The following is a 23049-nucleotide window of genomic DNA, read 5'->3' on the forward strand; positions in this document are numbered from 1 at the left end:
TATTCCTAAGTAAGGCCCTAGCCCTAGCCCTAGCCCCAGGCCCAGCCCCAGCCCCAGTCCCAGCTCCTGCCCCAGCTCCTACAGAGGCCTTTATGCTCCTGCTAGTGCTTGCCCTGACACTGTCCTTAAGTAAGGCCTTGACACTACTAGTAACTCAGGCCGTGATACTGTCCCTAACTAAGTCCCTGACAGTGTCCCTGACTAATTACCTGACTCTCCTCCTAACTCTGGCCCTGCCATTATACATAACAAAGGCTCTAACGCTCGTCCTTAGCAAGGACCTGACACTGTCCCTCACTAAGGCCCTGACGCTACTTCTAACTCAAGCTCTGACATTATACCTAACAAAGGCTCTGATGCTAACCCTAACTAAGGCCCTGACAGTGACCCTAAGTAAGGCCTTGAGACTATTCCTAAGTAAGGCCCTAGCCCCAGCCCTAGCCCCAGCCCCAGCTCCAGCCCCAGTCCCAGTCCCAGCTCCTGCCCCAGCTCCTACAGAGGCCTTTATGCTTCTCCTAGGCGTTGCCTTGACACTGTGCTTAACTGTGGCCTTGTGACTACTAGTAACTCAGGCCGTGATACTTTCCCTAACTAAGGCCCTGACAGTGTCCCCAGCTAAGGACCTGATGCTAGGCCTCACTCGGGCCCTGTCGCTCTCCTTACGTCAGGCTCTGACGCTGTCCCTAGCTGAAGTCCTGACACTGGTTCTAAACAAGGCCGCGATATTCTCAGTAACTAAGGTGTTGACACTATACCTGGGTCATGTCCTGACAGTATACGTAGATCATAACTTATCCTTGTCTTTAGCTAAAGTGGAGCCTCTTATGGCAACTAAAGCCCAGATGCTATGCATAACTCAGGCCCTCAATTTAGCCCCAAGGCCGTGACACTGTCCCTAAGTAAGGCCTAGATGCTGGTCCAACGTCAGGGCCTGATACTGTCCCTATCAAAGTCCCTAACACTATGCGTGTCTCAAGCCCTGACACTGTACATAACAGAAGGCTGTGAGGCCAGTCCTAACCAAGACCCTGACACTGTCCCTAAGTAGGGCCTGAGACTACGGCCAGCTCAGGCTGTGACACGATACGTCACAAGGCTCTGATGCTAGTCCTAACTAAGGCCCTGACAGTGACCCTAACTAAGGCCTTGACACTATTGCTAACTAAGGCCATAGCCCTAACCGTAGCCCTAGCCCTAGCCCTTGCCTCAGCCCCAGACCCTGATGCTGATCCTACAGAGGCCCTTAATGCTCCTCCTAGGCCTTGCCCTGACACTGTCCTTAACTAAGGCCTTGACACTACTAGTAACTCAGGCCGTGATACTGTCCCTAACTAAGTCCCTGACAGTGTCCCTGACTAATTGCCTGACTCTCCTCCTAACTCTGGCCCTGCCATTATACATAACAAAGGCTCTAATGCTCGTCCTTACCAAGAACCTGACACTGTCCCTCACTAAAGCCCTGACAGTACTACTAACTCAAGCTCTGACATTATACCTAACAAAGGCTCTGATGCTAACCCTAACTAAGGCCCTGACAGTGACCCTAACTAAGTCCTTGACACTATTCCTAACTAAGGCCCTAGCCCTAACCCTAGCCCTAGCCCTCCCCTAGCCCATCCCCATCCCCATTCCCATCTCCAGCCCCAGCCCCAGCCCGAGCCGTAGCCCCAGCCGTAGCCCCAGCCCCAGCCCCTGATGCTGATCCTAAAGAGGCCCTTATGCTCCTCCTAGGCCTTGCCCTGACACTGTCCCTACCGAAGGCCATGATACTGGTCCTAAAGAAGGCCCAGGTGCTCTCGATAACTAAGGCCTTCAAAGTGTCCCTCGCTCCGTTCCGGACTTTATCCCTTGTCCATAGTTAATGTCCTCCCTCTTAGCCTACCTGAAGCCCTAATGCTGTCCCTAACTAAGGCCCTGACTAGTCATCCCTAAGGCCCTGACACTGTTTGTAAGTAAGGCCTGGAAGGTGTCCCTAATGCAGGCCCTGCTGCCCGCAATAACTAAAGGCCTAACGCTATCCTGAGCTAATATACTGAGCCATCTCGAGCCAAGGTCCTGACACTATCCCTAAGGCAGCCCTGATGCTGGCCCTAAATAAAGCCCTGAGGCTGTCCGTAACACAGGCCCTGAAGCTATCCGTAACTGAGGCCTTGACACTCCACCTAACTCAGGCCCTGATCATGTCTTTAACTAAGACTGTAATGCTGATCCTACAGAGGCCCTGATGCTGCTCCTGAGTCATGCCCTGACAGTGTCCCCAGCTAAGGACCTGATGCTAGGCCTCACTCGGGCCCTGTCGCTCTCCCTACGTCAGGCTGTGACGCTGTCCCTGCCTGAAGCCCTGACACTGGTTCTAAACAAGGCCCCGATATTCTCAGTAACTAAGGTATTGACACTATACCTGGGTCATTTCCTGATAGTATACCTAGATCATAACTTATCCCTGTCTTTAGCTAAAGTCGAGCCTCTTATATCAACTAAAGCCCTGATGCTATGCATAACTCAGGCCCTCAATTTAGCCCCAAGGCCGTGACACTGTCCCTAAGTAAGGCCTAGATGCTGGTCCAATGTCAGGGCCTGATACTGTCCATATCAAAGTCCCTAACACTATGCGTGTCTCAAGCCCTGACAGTGTACCTAACAGAAGGCTCTGAGGCCAGTCCTAACCAAGACCCTGACACTGGCCCTAACGAAGGCTCTGATGGTAGTCCTAACCAAGGCCCTGACACTGTCCCTAAGTAGGGCCTGAGACTACGGCTAACTCAGGCCGTGACACGATACGTCACCAAGGCTCTGATGCTAGTCCTAACTAAGGCCCTGACACTGTCCTAACTTATGCCCTGACACTACACGTAACACATGCCCTGACACTACACCTAACACAGACCCTGACACTGTTCCTAAGAGAGGCACTAATTCCACTCCTAACTCAGGCCCTGACACTGTCCCTAACTAAGGCCCTGACACTATACCTAACGAGGGCTCTGATGCTAGTCCTAACTAAGTCTGTGACACTAATCCTAAGAAAGGCCTTGACAGTACTCGTAACTAAGCCCCTGACACTGACCCTAACTAAGGCCTTGACACTACTCCTAAATCGGGCCCTGACACGATACCGAAGAAAGGCTCTGATGCTAGTTGTAAGTAAGGCCCTGACACTGTTCTTAACTAACGCCTTGACACTACTACTAACTCAGGCTGTGATACTGTCCCTAACTAAGGCCCTGACAGTGTCCCTAACTAAGGGCCTGACTGTCGTCCTAACTCTGGCCCTGCCATTATACAGATCAAAGGCTATGACGCTCGTCCTAACCAAGGCACTGGCACTGTCCATCACTAAGGCTTGACACTACTTCTAACTCACGCCCTGATATTATACCTAACGAAGGCTCTGATGCTAACCCTAACTAAGGCCCTGACAGTGACCCTAAGTAAGGCCTTGAGACTATTCCTAAGTAAGGCCCTAGCCCTAGCCCTAGCCCCAGGCCCAGCCCCAGCCCCAGTCCCAGCTCCTGCCCCAGCTCCTACAGAGGCCTTTATGCTCCTGCTAGTGCTTGCCCTGACACTGTCCTTAAGTAAGGCCTTGACACTACTAGTAACTCAGGCCGTGATACTGTCCCTAACTAAGTCCCTGACAGTGTCCCTGACTAATTACCTGACTCTCCTCCTAACTCTGGCCCTGCCATTATACATAACAAAGGCTCTAACGCTCGTCCTTAGCAAGGACCTGACACTGTCCCTCACTAAGGCCCTGACGCTACTTCTAACTCAAGCTCTGACATTATACCTAACAAAGGCTCTGATGCTAACCCTAACTAAGGCCCTGACAGTGACCCTAAGTAAGGCCTTGAGACTATTCCTAAGTAAGGCCCTAGCCCCAGCCCTAGCCCCAGCCCCAGCCCCAGCCCCAGTCTCAGTCCCAGCTCCTGCCCCAGCTCCTACAGAGGCCTTTATGCTTCTCCTAGGCGTTGCCTTGACACTGTGCTTAACTGTGGCCTTGTGACTACTAGTAACTCAGGCCGTGATACTTTCCCTAACTAAGGCCCTGACAGTGTCCCCAGCTAAGGACCTGATGCTAGGCCTCACTCGGGCCCTGTCGCTCTCCTTACGTCAGGCTCTGACGCTGTCCCTAGCTGAAGTCCTGACACTGGTTCTAAACAAGGCCGCGATATTCTCAGTAACTAAGGTGTTGACACTATACCTGGGTCATGTCCTGACAGTATACGTAGATCATAACTTATCCTTGTCTTTAGCTAAAGTGGAGCCTCTTATGGCAACTAAAGCCCAGATGCTATGCATAACTCAGGCCCTCAATTTAGCCCCAAGGCCGTGACACTGTCCCTAAGTAAGGCCTAGATGCTGGTCCAACGTCAGGGCCTGATACTGTCCCTATCAAAGTCCCTAACACTATGCGTGTCTCAAGCCCTGACACTGTACATAACAGAAGGCTGTGAGGCCAGTCCTAACCAAGACCCTGACACTGTCCCTAAGTAGGGCCTGAGACTACGGCCAGCTCAGGCTGTGACACGATACGTCACAAGGCTCTGATGCTAGTCCTAACTAAGGCCCTGACAGTGACCCTAACTAAGGCCTTGACACTATTGCTAACTAAGGCCATAGCCCTAACCGTAGCCCTAGCCCTAGCCCTTGCCTCAGCCCCAGACCCTGATGCTGATCCTACAGAGGCCCTTAATGCTCCTCCTAGGCCTTGCCCTGACACTGTCCTTAACTAAGGCCTTGACACTACTAGTAACTCAGGCCGTGATACTGTCCCTAACTGAGTCCCTGACAGTGTCCCTGACTAATTGCCTGACTCTCCTCCTAACTCTGGCCCTGCCATTATACATAACAAAGGCTCTAATGCTCGTCCTTACCAAGAACCTGACACTGTCCCTCACTAAAGCCCTGACAGTACTACTAACTCAAGCTCTGACATTATACCTAACAAAGGCTCTGATGCTCACCCTAACTAAGGCCCTGACAGTGACCCTAACTAAGTCCTTGACACTATTCCTAACTAAGGCCGTAGCCCTAACCCTAGCCCTAGCCCTCCCCTAGCCCATCCCCATCCCCATCCCCATTCCCATCTCCAGCCCCAGCCCCAGCCCCAGCCCCAGCCGTAGCCCCAGCCCCAGCCCCTGATGCTGATCCTAAAGAGGCCCTTATGCTCCTCCTAGGCCTTGCCCTGACACTGTCCCTACCGAAGGCCGTGATACTGGTCCTAAAGAAGGCCCAGGTGCTCTCGATAACTAAGGCCTTCAAAGTGTCCCTCGCTCCGTTCCGGACTTTATCCCTTGTCCATAGTTAATGTCCTCCCTCTTACCCTACCTGAAGCCCTAATGCTGTCCCTAACTAAGGCCCTGACTAGTCATCCCTAAGGCCCTGACACTGTTTGTAAGTAAGGCCTGGAAGGTGTCCCTAATGCAGGCCCTGCTGCCCGCAATAACTAAAGGCCTAACGCTATCCTGAGCTAATATACTGAGCCATCTCGAGCCAAGGTCCTGACACTATCCCTAAGGCAGCCCTGATGCTGGCCCTAAATAAAGCCCTGAGGCTGTCCGTAACACAGGCCCTGAAGCTATCCGTAACTGAGGCCTTGACACTCCACCTAACTCAGGCCCTGATCATGTCTTTAACTAAGACTGTAATGCTGATCCTACAGAGGCCCTGATGCTGCTCCTGAGTCATGCCCTGACAGTGTCCCCAGCTAAGGACCTGATGCTAGGCCTCACTCGGGCCCTGTCGCTCTCCCTACGTCAGGCTGTGACGCTGTCCCTGCCTGAAGCCCTGACACTGGTTCTAAACAAGGCCCCGATATTCTCAGTAACTAAGGTATTGACACTATACCTGGGTCATTTCCTGATAGTATACCTAGATCATAACTTATCCCTGTCTTTAGCTAAAGTCGAGCCTCTTATATCAACTAAAGCCCTGATGCTATGCATAACTCAGGCCCTCAATTTAGCCCCAAGGCCGTGACACTGTCCCTAAGTAAGGCCTAGATGCTGGTCCAATGTCAGGGCCTGATACTGTCCATATCAAAGTCCCTAACACTATGCGTGTCTCAAGCCCTGACAGTGTACCTAACAGAAGGCTCTGAGGCCAGTCCTAACCAAGACCCTGACACTGGCCCTAACGAAGGCTCTGATGGTAGTCCTAACCAAGGCCCTGACACTGTCCCTAAGTAGGGCCTGAGACTACGGCTAACTCAGGCCGTGACACGATACGTCACCAAGGCTCTGATGCTAGTCCTAACTAAGGCCCTGACACTGTCCTAACTTATGCCCTGACACTACACGTAACACATGCCCTGACACTACACCTAACACAGACCCTGACACTGTTCCTAAGAGAGGCACTAATTCCACTCCTAACTCAGGCCCTGACACTGTCCCTAACTAAGGCCCTGACACTATACCTAACGAGGGCTCTGATGCTAGTCCTAACTAAGTCTGTGACACTAATCCTAAGAAAGGCCTTGACAGTACTCGTAACTAAGCCCCTGACACTGACCCTAACTAAGGCCTTGACACTACTCCTAAATCGGGCCCTGACACGATACCGAAGAAAGGCTCTGATGCTAGTTGTAAGTAAGGCCCTGACACTGTTCTTAACTAACGCCTTGACACTACTACTAACTCAGGCTGTGATACTGTCCCTAACTAAGGCCCTGACAGTGTCCCTAACTAAGGGCCTGACTGTCGTCCTAACTCTGGCCCTGCCATTATACAGATCAAAGGCTATGACGCTCGTCCTAACCAAGGCACTGGCACTGTCCATCACTAAGGCTTGACACTACTTCTAACTCACGCCCTGATATTATACCTAACGAAGGCTCTGATGCTAACCCTAACTAAGGCCCTGACAGTGACCCTAAGTAAGGCCTTGAGACTATTCCTAAGTAAGGCCCTAGCCCTAGCCCTAGCCCCAGGCCCAGCCCCAGCCCCAGTCCCAGCTCCTGCCCCAGCTCCTACAGAGGCCTTTATGCTCCTGCTAGTGCTTGCCCTGACACTGTCCTTAACTAAGGCCTTGACACTACTAGTAACTCAGGCCGTGATACTGTCCCTAACTAAGTCCCTGACAGTGTCCCTGACTAATTACCTGACTCTCCTCCTAACTCTGGCCCTGCCATTATACATAACAAAGGCTCTAACGCTCGTCCTTAGCAAGGACCTGACACTGTCCCTCACTAAGGCCCTGACGCTACTTCTAACTCAAGCTCTGACATTATACCTAACAAAGGCTCTGATGCTAACCCTAACTAAGGCCCTGACAGTGACCCTAAGTAAGGCCTTGAGACTATTCCTAAGTAAGGCCCTAGCCCCAGCCCTAGCCCCAGCCCCAGCCCCAGCCCCAGCCCCAGTCCCAGTCCCAGCTCCTGCCCCAGCTCCTACAGAGGCCTTTATGCTTCTCCTAGGCGTTGCCTTGACACTGTGCTTAACTGTGGCCTTGTGACTACTAGTAACTCAGGCCGTGATACTTTCCCTAACTAAGGCCCTGACAGTGTCCCCAGCTAAGGACCTGATGCTAGGCCTCACTCGGGCCCTGTCGCTCTCCTTACGTCAGGCTCTGACGCTGTCCCTAGCTGAAGTCCTGACACTGGTTCTAAACAAGGCCGCGATATTCTCAGTAACTAAGGTGTTGACACTATACCTGGGTCATGTCCTGACAGTATACCTAGATCATAACTTATCCCTGTCTTTAGCTAAAGTGGAGCCTCTTATGGCAACTAAAGCCCAGATGCTATGCATAACTCAGGCCCTCAATTTAGCCCCAAGGCCGTGACACTGTCCCTAAGTAAGGCCTAGATGCTGGTCCAACGTCAGGGCCTGATACTGTCCCTATCAAAGTCCCTAACACTATGCGTGTCTCAAGCCCTGACACTGTACCTAACAGAAGGATCTGACGCCAGTCCTAACCAAGACCCTGACACTGTCCCTAAGTAGGGCCTGAGACTACGGCCAGCTCAGGCTGTGACACGATACATCACAAGGCTCTGATGCTAGTCCTAACTAAGGCCCTGACAGTGACCCTAACTAAGGCCTTGACACTATTGCTAACTAAGGCCATAGCCCTAACCGTAGCCCTAGTCCTAGCCCTTGCCTCAGCCCCAGACCCTGATGCTGATCCTACAGAGGCCCTTAATGCTCCTCCTAGGCCTTGCCCTGACACTGTCCTTAACTAAGGCCTTGACACTACTAGTAACTCAGGCCGTGATACTGTCCCTAACTAAGTCCCTGACAGTGTCCCTGACTAATTGCCTGACTCTCCTCCTAACTCTGGCCCTGCCATTATACATAACAAAGGCTCTAATGCTCGTCCTTACCAAGAACCTGACACTGTCCCTCACTAAAGCCCTGACAGTACTACTAACTCAAGCTCTGACATTATACCTAACAAAGGCTCTGATGCTAACCCTAACTAAGGCCCTGACAGTGACCCTAACTAAGTCCTTGACACTATTCCTAACTAAGGCCCTAGCCCTAACCCTAGCCCTAGCCCTCCCCTAGCCCATCCCCATCCCCATCCCCATTCCCATCTCCAGCCCCAGCCCCAGCCCGAGCCGTAGCCCCAGCCGTAGCCCCAGCCCCAGCCCCTGATGCTGATCCTAAAGAGGCCCTTATGCTCCTCCTAGGCCTTGCCCTGACACTGTCCCTACCGAAGGCCGTGATACTGGTCCTAAAGAAGGCCCAGGTGCTCTCGATAACTAAGGCCTTCAAAGTGTCCCTCGCTCCGTTCCGGACTTTATCCCTTGTCCATAGTTAATGTCCTCCCTCTTACCCTACCTGAAGCCCTAATGCTGTCCCTAACTAAGGCCCTGAGTAGTCATCCCTAAGGCCCTAACACTGTTTGTAAGTAAGGCCTGGAAGGTGTCCCTAATGCAGGCCCTGCTGCCCGCAATAACTAAAGGCCTAACGCTATCCTGAGCTAATATACTGAGCCATCTCGAGCCAAGGTCCTGACACTATCCCTAAGGCAGCCCTGATGCTGGCCCTAAATAAAGCCCTGAGGCTGTCCGTAACACAGGCCCTGAAGCTATCCGTAACTGAGGCCTTGACACTCCACCTAACTCAGGCCCTGATCATGTCTTTAACTAAGACCGTAATGCTGATCCTACAGAGGCCCTGATGCTGCTCCTGAGTCATGCCCTGACAGTGTCCCCAGCTAAGGACCTGATGCTAGGCCTCACTCGGGCCCTGTCGCTCTCCCTACGTCAGGCTGTGACGCTGTCCCTACCTGAAGCCCTGACACTGGTTCTAAACAAGGCCCCGATATTCTCAGTAACTAAGGTATTGACACTATACCTGGGTCATTTCCTGATAGTATACCTAGATCATAACTTATCCCTGTCTTTAGCTAAAGTCGAGCCTCTTATATCAACTAAAGCCCTGATGCTATGCATAACTCAGGCCCTCAATTTAGCCCCAAGGCCGTGACACTGTCCCTAAGTAAGGCCTAGATGCTGGTCCAATGTCAGGGCCTGATACTGTCCATATCAAAGTCCCTAACACTATGCGTGTCTCAAGCCCTGACAGTGTACCTAACAGAAGGCTCTGAGGCCAGTCCTAACCAAGACCCTGACACTGGCCCTAACGAAGGCTCTGATGGTAGTCCTAACCAAGGCCCTGACACTGTCCCTAAGTAGGGCCTGAGACTACGGCTAACTCAGGCCGTGACACGATACGTCACCAAGGCTCTGATGCTAGTCCTAACTAAGGCCCTGACACTGTCCTAACTTATGCCCTGACACTACACGTAACACATGCCCTGACACTACACCTAACACAGACCCTGACACTGTTCCTAAGAGAGGCACTAATTCCACTCCTAACTCAGGCCCTGACACTGTCCCTAACTAAGGCCCTGACAGTATACCTAACGAGGGCTCTGATGCTAGTCCTAACTAAGTCTGTGACACTAATCCTAAGAAAGGCCTTGACAGTACTCGTAACTAAGCCCCTGACACTGACCCTAACTAAGGCCTTGACACTACTCCTAAATCGGGCCCTGACACGATACCGAAGAAAGGCTCTGATGCTAGTTGTAAGTAAGGCCCTGACACTGTTCTTAACTAACGCCTTGACACTACTACTAACTCAGGCTGTGATACTGTCCCTAACTAAGGCCCTGACAGTGTCCCTAACTAAGGGCCTGACTGTCGTCCTAACTCTGGCCCTGCCATTATACAGATCAAAGGCTATGACGCTCGTCCTAACCAAGGCACTGGCACTGTCCATCACTAAGGCTTGACACTACTTCTAACTCACGCCCTGATATTATACCTAACGAAGGCTCTGATGCTAACCCTAACTAAGGCCCTGACAGTGACCCTAAGTAAGGCCTTGAGACTATTCCTAAGTAAGGCCCTAGCCCTAGCCCTAGCCCCAGGCCCAGCCCCAGCCCCAGTCCCAGCTCCTGCCCCAGCTCCTACAGAGGCCTTTATGCTCCTGCTAGTGCTTGCCCTGACACTGTCCTTAAGTAAGGCCTTGACACTACTAGTAACTCAGGCCGTGATACTGTCCCTAACTAAGTCCCTGACAGTGTCCCTGACTAATTACCTGACTCTCCTCCTAACTCTGGCCCTGCCATTATACATAACAAAGGCTCTAACGCTCGTCCTTAGCAAGGACCTGACACTGTCCCTCACTAAGGCCCTGACGCTACTTCTAACTCAAGCTCTGACATTATACCTAACAAAGGCTCTGATGCTAACCCTAACTAAGGCCCTGACAGTGACCCTAAGTAAGGCCTTGAGACTATTCCTAAGTAAGGCCCTAGCCCCAGCCCTAGCCCCAGCCCCAGCTCCAGCCCCAGTCCCAGTCCCAGCTCCTGCCCCAGCTCCTACAGAGGCCTTTATGCTTCTCCTAGGCGTTGCCTTGACACTGTGCTTAACTGTGGCCTTGTGACTACTAGTAACTCAGGCCGTGATACTTTCCCTAACTAAGGCCCTGACAGTGTCCCCAGCTAAGGACCTGATGCTAGGCCTCACTCGGGCCCTGTCGCTCTCCTTACGTCAGGCTCTGACGCTGTCCCTAGCTGAAGTCCTGACACTGGTTCTAAACAAGGCCGCGATATTCTCAGTAACTAAGGTGTTGACACTATACCTGGGTCATGTCCTGACAGTATACCTAGATCATAACTTATCCTTGTCTTTAGCTAAAGTGGAGCCTCTTATGGCAACTAAAGCCCAGATGCTATGCATAACTCAGGCCCTCAATTTAGCCCCAAGGCCGTGACACTGTCCCTAAGTAAGGCCTAGATGCTGGTCCAACGTCAGGGCCTGATACTGTCCCTATCAAAGTCCCTAACACTATGCGTGTCTCAAGCCCTGACACTGTACCTAACAGAAGGATCTGACGCCAGTCCTAACCAAGACCCTGACACTGTCCCTAAGTAGGGCCTGAGACTACGGCCAGCTCAGGCTGTGACACGATACGTCACAAGGCTCTGATGCTAGTCCTAACTAAGGCCCTGACAGTGACCCTAACTAAGGCCTTGACACTATTGCTAACTAAGGCCATAGCCCTAACCGTAGCCCTAGCCCTAGCCCTTGCCTCAGCCCCAGACCCTGATGCTGATCCTACAGAGGCCCTTAATGCTCCTCCTAGGCCTTGCCCTGACACTGTCCTTAACTAAGGCCTTGACACTACTAGTAACTCAGGCCGTGATACTGTCCCTAACTAAGTCCCTGACAGTGTCCCTGACTAATTGCCTGACTCTCCTCCTAACTCTGGCCCTGCCATTATACATAACAAAGGCTCTAATGCTCGTCCTTACCAAGAACCTGACACTGTCCCTCACTAAAGCCCTGACAGTACTACTAACTCAAGCTCTGACATTATACCTAACAAAGGCTCTGATGCTAACCCTAACTAAGGCCCTGACAGTGACCCTAACTAAGTCCTTGACACTATTCCTAACTAAGGCCCTAGCCCTAACCCTAGCCCTAGCCCTCCCCTAGCCCATCCCCATCCCCATTCCCATCTCCAGCCCCAGCCCCAGCCCGAGCCGTAGCCCCAGCCGTAGCCCCAGCCCCAGCCCCTGATGCTGATCCTAAAGAGGCCCTTATGCTCCTCCTAGGCCTTGCCCTGACACTGTCCCTACCGAAGGCCGTGATACTGGTCCTAAAGAAGGCCCAGGTGCTCTCGATAACTAAGGCCTTCAAAGTGTCCCTCGCTCCGTTCCGGACTTTATCCCTTGTCCATAGTTAATGTCCTCCCTCTTAGCCTACCTGAAGCCCCAATGCTGTCCCTAACTAAGGCCCTGACTAGTCATCCCTAAGGCCCTGACACTGTTTTTAAGTAAGGCCTGGAAGGTGTCCCTAATGCAGGCCCTGCTGCCCGCAATAACTAAAGGCCTAACGCTATCCTGAGCTAATATACTGAGCCATCTCGAGCCAAGGTCCTGACACTATCCCTAAGGCAGCCCTGATGCTGGCCCTAAATAAAGCCCTGAGGCTGTCCGTAACACAGGCCCTGAAGCTATCCGTAACTGAGGCCTTGACACTCCACCTAACTCAGGCCCTGATCATGTCTTTAACTAAGACCGTAATGCTGATCCTACAGAGGCCCTGATGCTGCTCCTGAGTCATGCCCTGACAGTGTCCCCAGCTAAGGACCTGATGCTAGGCCTCACTCGGGCCCTGTCGCTCTCCCTACGTCAGGCTGTGACGCTGTCCCTGCCTGAAGCCCTGACACTGGTTCTAAACAAGGCCCCGATATTCTCAGTAACTAAGGTATTGACACTATACCTGGGTCATTTCCTGATAGTATACCTAGATCATAACTTATCCCTGTCTTTAGCTAAAGTCGAGCCTCTTATATCAACTAAAGCCCTGATGCTATGCATAACTCAGGCCCTCAATTTAGCCCCAAGGCCGTGACACTGTCCCTAAGTAAGGCCTAGATGCTGGTCCAATGTCAGGGCCTGATACTGTCCATATCAAAGTCCCTAACACTATGCGTGTCTCAAGCCCTGACAGTGTACCTAACAGAAGGCTGTGAGGCCAGTCCTAACCAAGACCCTGACACTGGCCCTAACGAAGGCTCTGATGGTAGTCCTAACCAAGGCCCTGACACTGTCCCTAAGTAGGGCCTGAGACTACGGCTAACTCAGGCCGTGACACGATACGTCACCAAGGCTCTGATGCTAGTCCTAACTAAGGCCCTGACACTGTCCTAACTTATGCCCTGACACTACACGTAACACATGCCCTGACACTACACCTAACACAGACCCTGACACTGTTCCTAAGAGAGGCACTAATTCCACTCCTAACTCAGGCCCTGACACTGTCCCTAACTAAGGCCCTGACACTATACCTAATGAGGGCTCTGATGCTAGTCCTAACTAAGTCTGTGACACTAATCCTAAGAAAGGCCTTGACAGTACTCGTAACTAAGCCCCTGACACTGACCCTAACTAAGGCCTTGACACTACTCCTAAATCGGGCCCTGACACGATACCGAAGAAAGGCTCTGATGCTAGTTGTAAGTAAGGCCCTGACACTGTTCTTAACTAACGCCTTGACACTACTACTAACTCAGGCTGTGATACTGTCCCTAACTAAGGCCCTGACAGTGTCCCTAACTAAGGGCCTGACTGTCGTCCTAACTCTGGCCCTGCCATTATACAGATCAAAGGCTATGACGCTCGTCCTAACCAAGGCACTGGCACTGTCCATCACTAAGGCTTGACACTACTTCTAACTCACGCCCTGATATTATACCTAACGAAGGCTCTGATGCTAACCCTAACTAAGGCCCTGACAGTGACCCTAAGTAAGGCCTTGAGACTATTCCTAAGTAAGGCCCTAGCCCTAGCCCTAGCCCCAGGCCCAGCCCCAGCCCCAGTCCCAGCTCCTGCCCCAGCTCCTACAGAGGCCTTTATGCTCCTGCTAGTGCTTGCCCTGACACTGTCCTTAAGTAAGGCCTTGACACTACTAGTAACTCAGGCCGTGATACTGTCCCTAACTAAGTCCCTGACAGTGTCCCTGACTAATTACCTGACTCTCCTCCTAACTCTGGCCCTGCCATTATACATAACAAAGGCTCTAACGCTCGTCCTTAGCAAGGACCTGACACTGTCCCTCACTAAGGCCCTGACGCTACTTCTAACTCAAGCTCTGACATTATACCTAACAAAGGCTCTGATGCTAACCCTAACTAAGGCCCTGACAGTGACCCTAAGTAAGGCCTTGAGACTATTCCTAAGTAAGGCCCTAGCCCCAGCCCTAGCCCCAGCCCCAGCCCCAGCCCCAGTCTCAGTCCCAGCTCCTGCCCCAGCTCCTACAGAGGCCTTTATGCTTCTCCTAGGCGTTGCCTTGACACTGTGCTTAACTGTGGCCTTGTGACTGCTAGTAACTCAGGCCGTGATACTTTCCCTAACTAAGGCCCTGACAGTGTCCCCAGCTAAGGACCTGATGCTAGGCCTCACTCGGGCCCTGTCGCTCTCCTTACGTCAGGCTCTGACGCTGTCCCTAGCTGAAGTCCTGACACTGGTTCTAAACAAGGCCGCGATATTCTCAGTAACTAAGGTGTTGACACTATACCTGGGTCATGTCCTGACAGTATACCTAGATCATAACTTATCCCTGTCTTTAGCTAAAGTGGAGCCTCTTATGGCAACTAAAGCCCAGATGCTATGCATAACTCAGGCCCTCAATTTAGCCCCAAGGCCGTGACACTGTCCCTAAGTAAGGCCTAGATGCTGGTCCAACGTCAGGGCCTGATACTGTCCCTATCAAAGTCCCTAACACTATGCGTGTCTCAAGCCCTGACACTGTACCTAACAGAAGGATCTGACGCCAGTCCTAACCAAGACCCTGACACTGTCCCTAAGTAGGGCCTGAGACTACGGCCAGCTCAGGCTGTGACACGATACGTCACAAGGCTCTGATGCTAGTCCTAACTAAGGCCCTGACAGTGACCCTAACTAAGGCCTTGACACTATTGCTAACTAAGGCCATAGCCCTAACCGTAGCCCTAGCCCTAGCCCTTGCCTCAGCCCCAGACCCTGATGCTGATCCTACAGAGGCCCTTAATGCTCCTCCTAGGCCTTGCCCTGACACTGTCCTTAACTAAGGCCTTGACACTACTAGTAACTCAGGCCGTGATACTGTCCCTAACTGAGTCCCTGACAGTGTCCCTGACTAATTGCCTGACTCTCCTCCTAACTCTGGCCCTGCCATTATACATAACAAAGGCTCTAATGCTCGTCCTTACCAAGAACCTGACACTGTCCCTCACTAAAGCCCTGACAGTACTACTAACTCAAGCTCTGACATTATACCTAACAAAGGCTCTGATGCTAACCCTAACTAAGGCCCTGACAGTGACCCTAACTAAGTCCTTGACACTATTCCTAACTAAGGCCGTAGCCCTAACCCTAGCCCTAGCCCTCCCCTAGCCCATCCCCATCCCCATCCCCATTCCCATCTCCAGCCCCAGCCCCAGCCCCAGCCCCAGCCGTAGCCCCAGCCCCAGCCCCTGATGCTGATCCTAAAGAGGCCCTTATGCTCCTCCTAGGCCTTGCCCTGACACTGTCCCTACCGAAGGCCGTGATACTGGTCCTAAAGAAGGCCCAGGTGCTCTCGATAACTAAGGCCTTCAAAGTGTCCCTCGCTCCGTTCCGGACTTTATCCCTTGTCCATAGTTAATGTCCTCCCTCTTACCCTACCTGAAGCCCTAATGCTGTCCCTAACTAAGGCCCTGAGTAGTCATCCCTAAGGCCCTAACACTGTTTGTAAGTAAGGCCTGGAAGGTGTCCCTAATGCAGGCCCTGCTGCCCGCAATAACTAAAGGCCTAACGCTATCCTGAGCTAATATACTGAGCCATCTCGAGCCAAGGTCCTGACACTATCCCTAAGGCAGCCCTGATGCTGGCCCTAAATAAAGCCCTGAGGCTGTCCGTAACACAGGCCCTGAAGCTATCCGTAACTGAGGCCTTGACACTCCACCTAACTCAGGCCCTGATCATGTCTTTAACTAAGACCGTAATGCTGATCCTACAGAGGCCCTGATGCTGCTCCTGAGTCATGCCCTGACAGTGTCCCCAGCTAAGGACCTGATGCTAGGCCTCACTCGGGCCCTGTCGCTCTCCCTACGTCAGGCTGTGACGCTGTCCCTACCTGAAGCCCTGACACTGGTTCTAAACAAGGCCCCGATATTCTCAGTAACTAAGGTATTGACACTATACCTGGGTCATTTCCTGATAGTATACCTAGATCATAACTTATCCCTGTCTTTAGCTAAAGTCGAGCCTCTTATATCAACTAAAGCCCTGATGCTATGCATAACTCAGGCCCTCAATTTAGCCCCAAGGCCGTGACACTGTCCCTAAGTAAGGCCTAGATGCTGGTCCAATGTCAGGGCCTGATACTGTCCATATCAAAGTCCCTAACACTATGCGTGTCTCAAGCCCTGACAGTGTACCTAACAGAAGGCTCTGAGGCCAGTCCTAACCAAGACCCTGACACTGGCCCTAACGAAGGCTCTGATGGTAGTCCTAACCAAGGCCCTGACACTGTCCCTAAGTAGGGCCTGAGACTACGGCTAACTCAGGCCGTGACACGATACGTCACCAAGGCTCTGATGCTAGTCCTAACTAAGGCCCTGACACTGTCCTAACTTATGCCCTGACACTACACGTAACACATGCCCTGACACTACACCTAACACAGACCCTGACACTGTTCCTAAGAGAGGCACTAATTCCACTCCTAACTCAGGCCCTGACACTGTCCCTAACTAAGGCCCTGACAGTATACCTAACGAGGGCTCTGATGCTAGTCCTAACTAAGTCTGTGACACTAATCCTAAGAAAGGCCTTGACAGTACTCGTAACTAAGCCCCTGACACTGACCCTAACTAAGGCCTTGACACTACTCCTAAATCGGGCCCTGACACGATACCGAAGAAAGGCTCTGATGCTAGTTGTAAGTAAGGCCCTGACACTGTTCTTAACTAACGCCTTGACACTACTACTAACTCAGGCTGTGATACTGTCCCTAACTAAGGCCCTGACAGTGTCCCTAACTAAGGGCCTGACTGTCGTCCTAACTCTGGCCCTGCCATTATACAGATCAAAGGCTATGACGCTCGTCCTAACCAAGGCACTGGCACTGTCCATCACTAAGGCTTGACACTACTTCTAACTCACGCCCTGATATTATACCTAACGAAGGCTCTGATGCTAACCCTAACTAAGGCCCTGACAGTGACCCTAAGTAAGGCCTTGAGACTATTCCTAAGTAAGGCCCTAGCCCTAGCCCTAGCCCCAGGCCCAGCCCCAGCCCCAGTCCCAGCTCCTGCCCCAGCTCCTACAGAGGCCTTTATGCTCCTGCTAGTGCTTGCCCTGACACTGTCCTTAAGTAAGGCCTTGACACTACTAGTAACTCAGGCCGTGATACTGTCCCTAACTAAGTCCCTGACAGTGTCCCTGACTAATTACCTGACTCTCCTCCTAACTCTGGCCCTGCCATTATACATAACAAAGGCTCTAACGCTCGTCCTTAGCAAGGACCTGACACTGTCCCTCACTAAGGCCCTGACGCTACTTCTAACTCAAGCTCTGACATTATACCTAACAAAGGCTCTGATGCTAACCCTAACTAAGGCCCTGACAGTGACCCTAAGTAAGGCCTTGAGACTATTCCTAAGTAAGGCCCTAGCCCCAGCCCTAGCCCCAGCCCCAGCCCCAGCCCCAGTCCCAGTCCCAGCTCCTGCCCCAGCTCCTACAGAGGCCTTTATGCTTCTCCTAGGCGTTGCCTTGACACTGTGCTTAACTGTGGCCTTGTGACTACTAGTAACTCAGGCCGTGATACTTTCCCTAACTAAGGCCCTGACAGTGTCCCCAGCTAAGGACCTGATGCTAGGCCTCACTCGGGCCCTGTCGCTCTCCTTACGTCAGGCTCTGACGCTGTCCCTAGCTGAAGTCCTGACACTGGTTCTAAACAAGGCCGCGATATTCTCAGTAACTAAGGTGTTGACACTATACCTGGGTCATGTCCTGACAGTATACCTAGATCATAACTTATCCCTGTCTTTAGCTAAAGTGGAGCCTCTTATGGCAACTAAAGCCCAGATGCTATGCATAACTCAGGCCCTCAATTTAGCCCCAAGGCCGTGACACTGTCCCTAAGTAAGGCCTAGATGCTGGTCCAACGTCAGGGCCTGATACTGTCCCTATCAAAGTCCCTAACACTATGCGTGTCTCAAGCCCTGACACTGTACCTAACAGAAGGATCTGACGCCAGTCCTAACCAAGACCCTGACACTGTCCCTAAGTAGGGCCTGAGACTACGGCCAGCTCAGGCTGTGACACGATACGTCACAAGGCTCTGATGCTAGTCCTAACTAAGGCCCTGACAGTGACCCTAACTAAGGCCTTGACACTATTGCTAACTAAGGCCATAGCCCTAACCGTAGCCCTAGTCCTAGCCCTTGCCTCAGCCCCAGACCCTGATGCTGATCCTACAGAGGCCCTTAATGCTCCTCCTAGGCCTTGCCCTGACACTGTCCTTAACTAAGGCCTTGACACTACTAGTAACTCAGGCCGTGATACTGTCCCTAACTAAGTCCCTGACAGTGTCCCTGACTAATTGCCTGACTCTCCTCCTAACTCTGGCCCTGCCATTATACATAACAAAGGCTCTAATGCTCGTCCTTACCAAGAACCTGACACTGTCCCTCACTAAAGCCCTGACAGTACTACTAACTCAAGCTCTGACATTATACCTAACAAAGGCTCTGATGCTAACCCTAACTAAGGCCCTGACAGTGACCCTAACTAAGTCCTTGACACTATTCCTAACTAAGGCCCTAGCCCTAACCCTAGCCCTAGCCCTCCCCTAGCCCATCCCCATCCCCATCCCCATTCCCATCTCCAGCCCCAGCCCCAGCCCGAGCCGTAGCCCCAGCCGTAGCCCCAGCCCCAGCCCCTGATGCTGATCCTAAAGAGGCCCTTATGCTCCTCCTAGGCCTTGCCCTGACACTGTCCCTACCGAAGGCCGTGATACTGGTCCTAAAGAAGGCCCAGGTGCTCTCGATAACTAAGGCCTTCAAAGTGTCCCTCGCTCCGTTCCGGACTTTATCCCTTGTCCATAGTTAATGTCCTCCCTCTTACCCTACCTGAAGCCCTAATGCTGTCCCTAACTAAGGCCCTGAGTAGTCATCCCTAAGGCCCTAACACTGTTTGTAAGTAAGGCCTGGAAGGTGTCCCTAATGCAGGCCCTGCTGCCCGCAATAACTAAAGGCCTAACGCTATCCTGAGCTAATATACTGAGCCATCTCGAGCCAAGGTCCTGACACTATCCCTAAGGCAGCCCTGATGCTGGCCCTAAATAAAGCCCTGAGGCTGTCCGTAACACAGGCCCTGAAGCTATCCGTAACTGAGGCCTTGACACTCCACCTAACTCAGGCCCTGATCATGTCTTTAACTAAGACCGTAATGCTGATCCTACAGAGGCCCTGATGCTGCTCCTGAGTCATGCCCTGACAGTGTCCCCAGCTAAGGACCTGATGCTAGGCCTCACTCGGGCCCTGTCGCTCTCCCTACGTCAGGCTGTGACGCTGTCCCTACCTGAAGCCCTGACACTGGTTCTAAACAAGGCCCCGATATTCTCAGTAACTAAGGTATTGACACTATACCTGGGTCATTTCCTGATAGTATACCTAGATCATAACTTATCCCTGTCTTTAGCTAAAGTCGAGCCTCTTATATCAACTAAAGCCCTGATGCTATGCATAACTCAGGCCCTCAATTTAGCCCCAAGGCCGTGACACTGTCCCTAAGTAAGGCCTAGATGCTGGTCCAATGTCAGGGCCTGATACTGTCCATATCAAAGTCCCTAACACTATGCGTGTCTCAAGCCCTGACAGTGTACCTAACAGAAGGCTGTGAGGCCAGTCCTAACCAAGACCCTGACACTGGCCCTAACGAAGGCTCTGATGGTAGTCCTAACCAAGGCCCTGACACTGTCCCTAAGTAGGGCCTGAGACTACGGCTAACTCAGGCCGTGACACGATACGTCACCAAGGCTCTGATGCTAGTCCTAACTAAGGCCCTGACACTGTCCTAACTTATGCCCTGACACTACACGTAACACATGCCCTGACACTACACCTAACACAGACCCTGACACTGTTCCTAAGAGAGGCACTAATTCCACTCCTAACTCAGGCCCTGACACTGTCCCTAACTAAGGCCCTGACACTATACCTAACGAGGGCTCTGATGCTAGTCCTAACTAAGTCTGTGACACTAATCCTAAGAAAGGCCTTGACAGTACTCGTAACTAAGCCCCTGACACTGACCCTAACTAAGGCCTTGACACTACTCCTAAATCGGGCCCTGACACGATACCGAAGAAAGGCTCTGATGCTAGTTGTAAGTAAGGCCCTGACACTGTTCTTAACTAACGCCTTGACACTACTACTAACTCAGGCTGTGATACTGTCCCTAACTAAGGCCCTGACAGTGTCCCTAACTAAGGGCCTGACTGTCGTCCTAACTCTGGCCCTGCCATTATACAGATCAAAGGCTATGACGCTCGTCCTAACCAAGGCACTGGCACTGTCCATCACTAAGGCTTGACACTACTTCTAACTCACGCCCTGATATTATACCTAACGAAGGCTCTGATGCTAACCCTAACTAAGGCCCTGACAGTGACCCTAAGTAAGGCCTTGAGACTATTCCTAAGTAAGGCCCTAGCCCTAGCCCTAGCCCCAGGCCCAGCCCCAGCCCCAGTCCCAGCTCCTGCCCCAGCTCCTACAGAGGCCTTTATGCTCCTGCTAGTGCTTGCCCTGACACTGTCCTTAAGTAAGGCCTTGACACTACTAGTAACTCAGGCCGTGATACTGTCCCTAACTAAGTCCCTGACAGTGTCCCTGACTAATTACCTGACTCTCCTCCTAACTCTGGCCCTGCCATTATACATAACAAAGGCTCTAACGCCCGTCCTTAGCAAGGACCTGACACTGTCCCTCACTAAGGCCCTGACGCTACTTCTAACTCAAGCTCTGACATTATACCTAACAAAGGCTCTGATGCTAACCCTAACTAAGGCCCTGACAGTGACCCTAAGTAAGGCCTTGAGACTATTCCTAAGTAAGGCCCTAGCCCCAGCCCTAGCCCCAGCCCCAGCCCCAGCCCCAGTCTCAGTCCCATCTCCTGCCCCAGCTCCTACAGAGGCCTTTATGCTTCTCCTAGGCGTTGCCTTGACACTGTGCTTAACTGTGGCCTTGTGACTGCTAGTAACTCAGGCCGTGATACTTTCCCTAACTAAGGCCCTGACAGTGTCCCCAGCTAAGGACCTGATGCTAGGCCTCACTCGGGCCCTGTCGCTCTCCTTACGTCAGGCTCTGACGCTGTCCCTAGCTGAAGTCCTGACACTGGTTCTAAACAAGGCCGCGATATTCTCAGTAACTAAGGTGTTGACACTATACCTGGGTCATGTCCTGACAGTATACCTAGATCATAACTTATCCCTGTCTTTAGCTAAAGTGGAGCCTCTTATGGCAACTAAAGCCCAGATGCTATGCATAACTCAGGCCCTCAATTTAGCCCCAAGGCCGTGACACTGTCCCTAAGTAAGGCCTAGATGCTGGTCCAACGTCAGGGCCTGATACTGTCCCTATCAAAGTCCCTAACACTATGCGTGTCTCAAGCCCTGACACTGTACCTAACAGAAGGATCTGACGCCAGTCCTAACCAAGACCCTGACACTGTCCCTAAGTAGGGCCTGAGACTACGGCCAGCTCAGGCTGTGACACGATACGTCACAAGGCTCTGATGCTAGTCCTAACTAAGGCCCTGACAGTGACCCTAACTAAGGCCTTGACACTATTGCTAACTAAGGCCATAGCCCTAACCGTAGCCCTAGTCCTAGCCCTTGCCTCAGCCCCAGACCCTGATGCTGATCCTACAGAGGCCCTTAATGCTCCTCCTAGGCCTTGCCCTGACACTGTCCTTAACTAAGGCCTTGACACTACTAGTAACTCAGGCCGTGATACTGTCCCTAACTAAGTCCCTGACAGTGTCCCTGACTAATTGCCTGACTCTCCTCCTAACTCTGGCCCTGCCATTATACATAACAAAGGCTCTAATGCTCGTCCTTACCAAGAACCTGACACTGTCCCTCACTAAAGCCCTGACAGTACTACTAACTCAAGCTCTGACATTATACCTAACAAAGGCTCTGATGCTAACCCTAACTAAGGCCCTGACAGTGACCCTAACTAAGTCCTTGACACTATTCCTAACTAAGGCCCTAGCCCTAACCCTAGCCCTAGCCCTCCCCTAGCCCATCCCCATCCCCATCCCCATTCCCATCTCCAGCCCCAGCCCCAGCCCGAGCCGTAGCCCCAGCCGTAGCCCCAGCCCCAGCCCCTGATGCTGATCCTAAAGAGGCCCTTATGCTCCTCCTAGGCCTTGCCCTGACACTGTCCCTACCGAAGGCCGTGATACTGGTCCTAAAGAAGGCCCAGGTGCTCTCGATAACTAAGGCCTTCAAAGTGTCCCTCGCTCCGTTCCGGACTTTATCCCTTGTCCATAGTTAATGTCCTCCCTCTTACCCTACCTGAAGCCCTAATGCTGTCCCTAACTAAGGCCCTGAGTAGTCATCCCTAAGGCCCTAACACTGTTTGTAAGTAAGGCCTGGAAGGTGTCCCTAATGCAGGCCCTGCTGCCCGCAATAACTAAAGGCCTAACGCTATCCTGAGCTAATATACTGAGCCATCTCGAGCCAAGGTCCTGACACTATCCCTAAGGCAGCCCTGATGCTGGCCCTAAATAAAGCCCTGAGGCTGTCCGTAACACAGGCCCTGAAGCTATCCGTAACTGAGGCCTTGACACTCCACCTAACTCAGGCCCTGATCATGTCTTTAACTAAGACCGTAATGCTGATCCTACAGAGGCCCTGATGCTGCTCCTGAGTCATGCCCTGACAGTGTCCCCAGCTAAGGACCTGATGCTAGGCCTCACTCGGGCCCTGTCGCTCTCCCTACGTCAGGCTGTGACGCTGTCCCTACCTGAAGCCCTGACACT

This window comes from Hyperoodon ampullatus, assembly GCF_949752795.1.
Source record: "Hyperoodon ampullatus genome assembly, chromosome: 16".
Classification (NCBI taxonomy): domain Eukaryota; kingdom Metazoa; phylum Chordata; class Mammalia; order Artiodactyla; family Ziphiidae; genus Hyperoodon; species Hyperoodon ampullatus.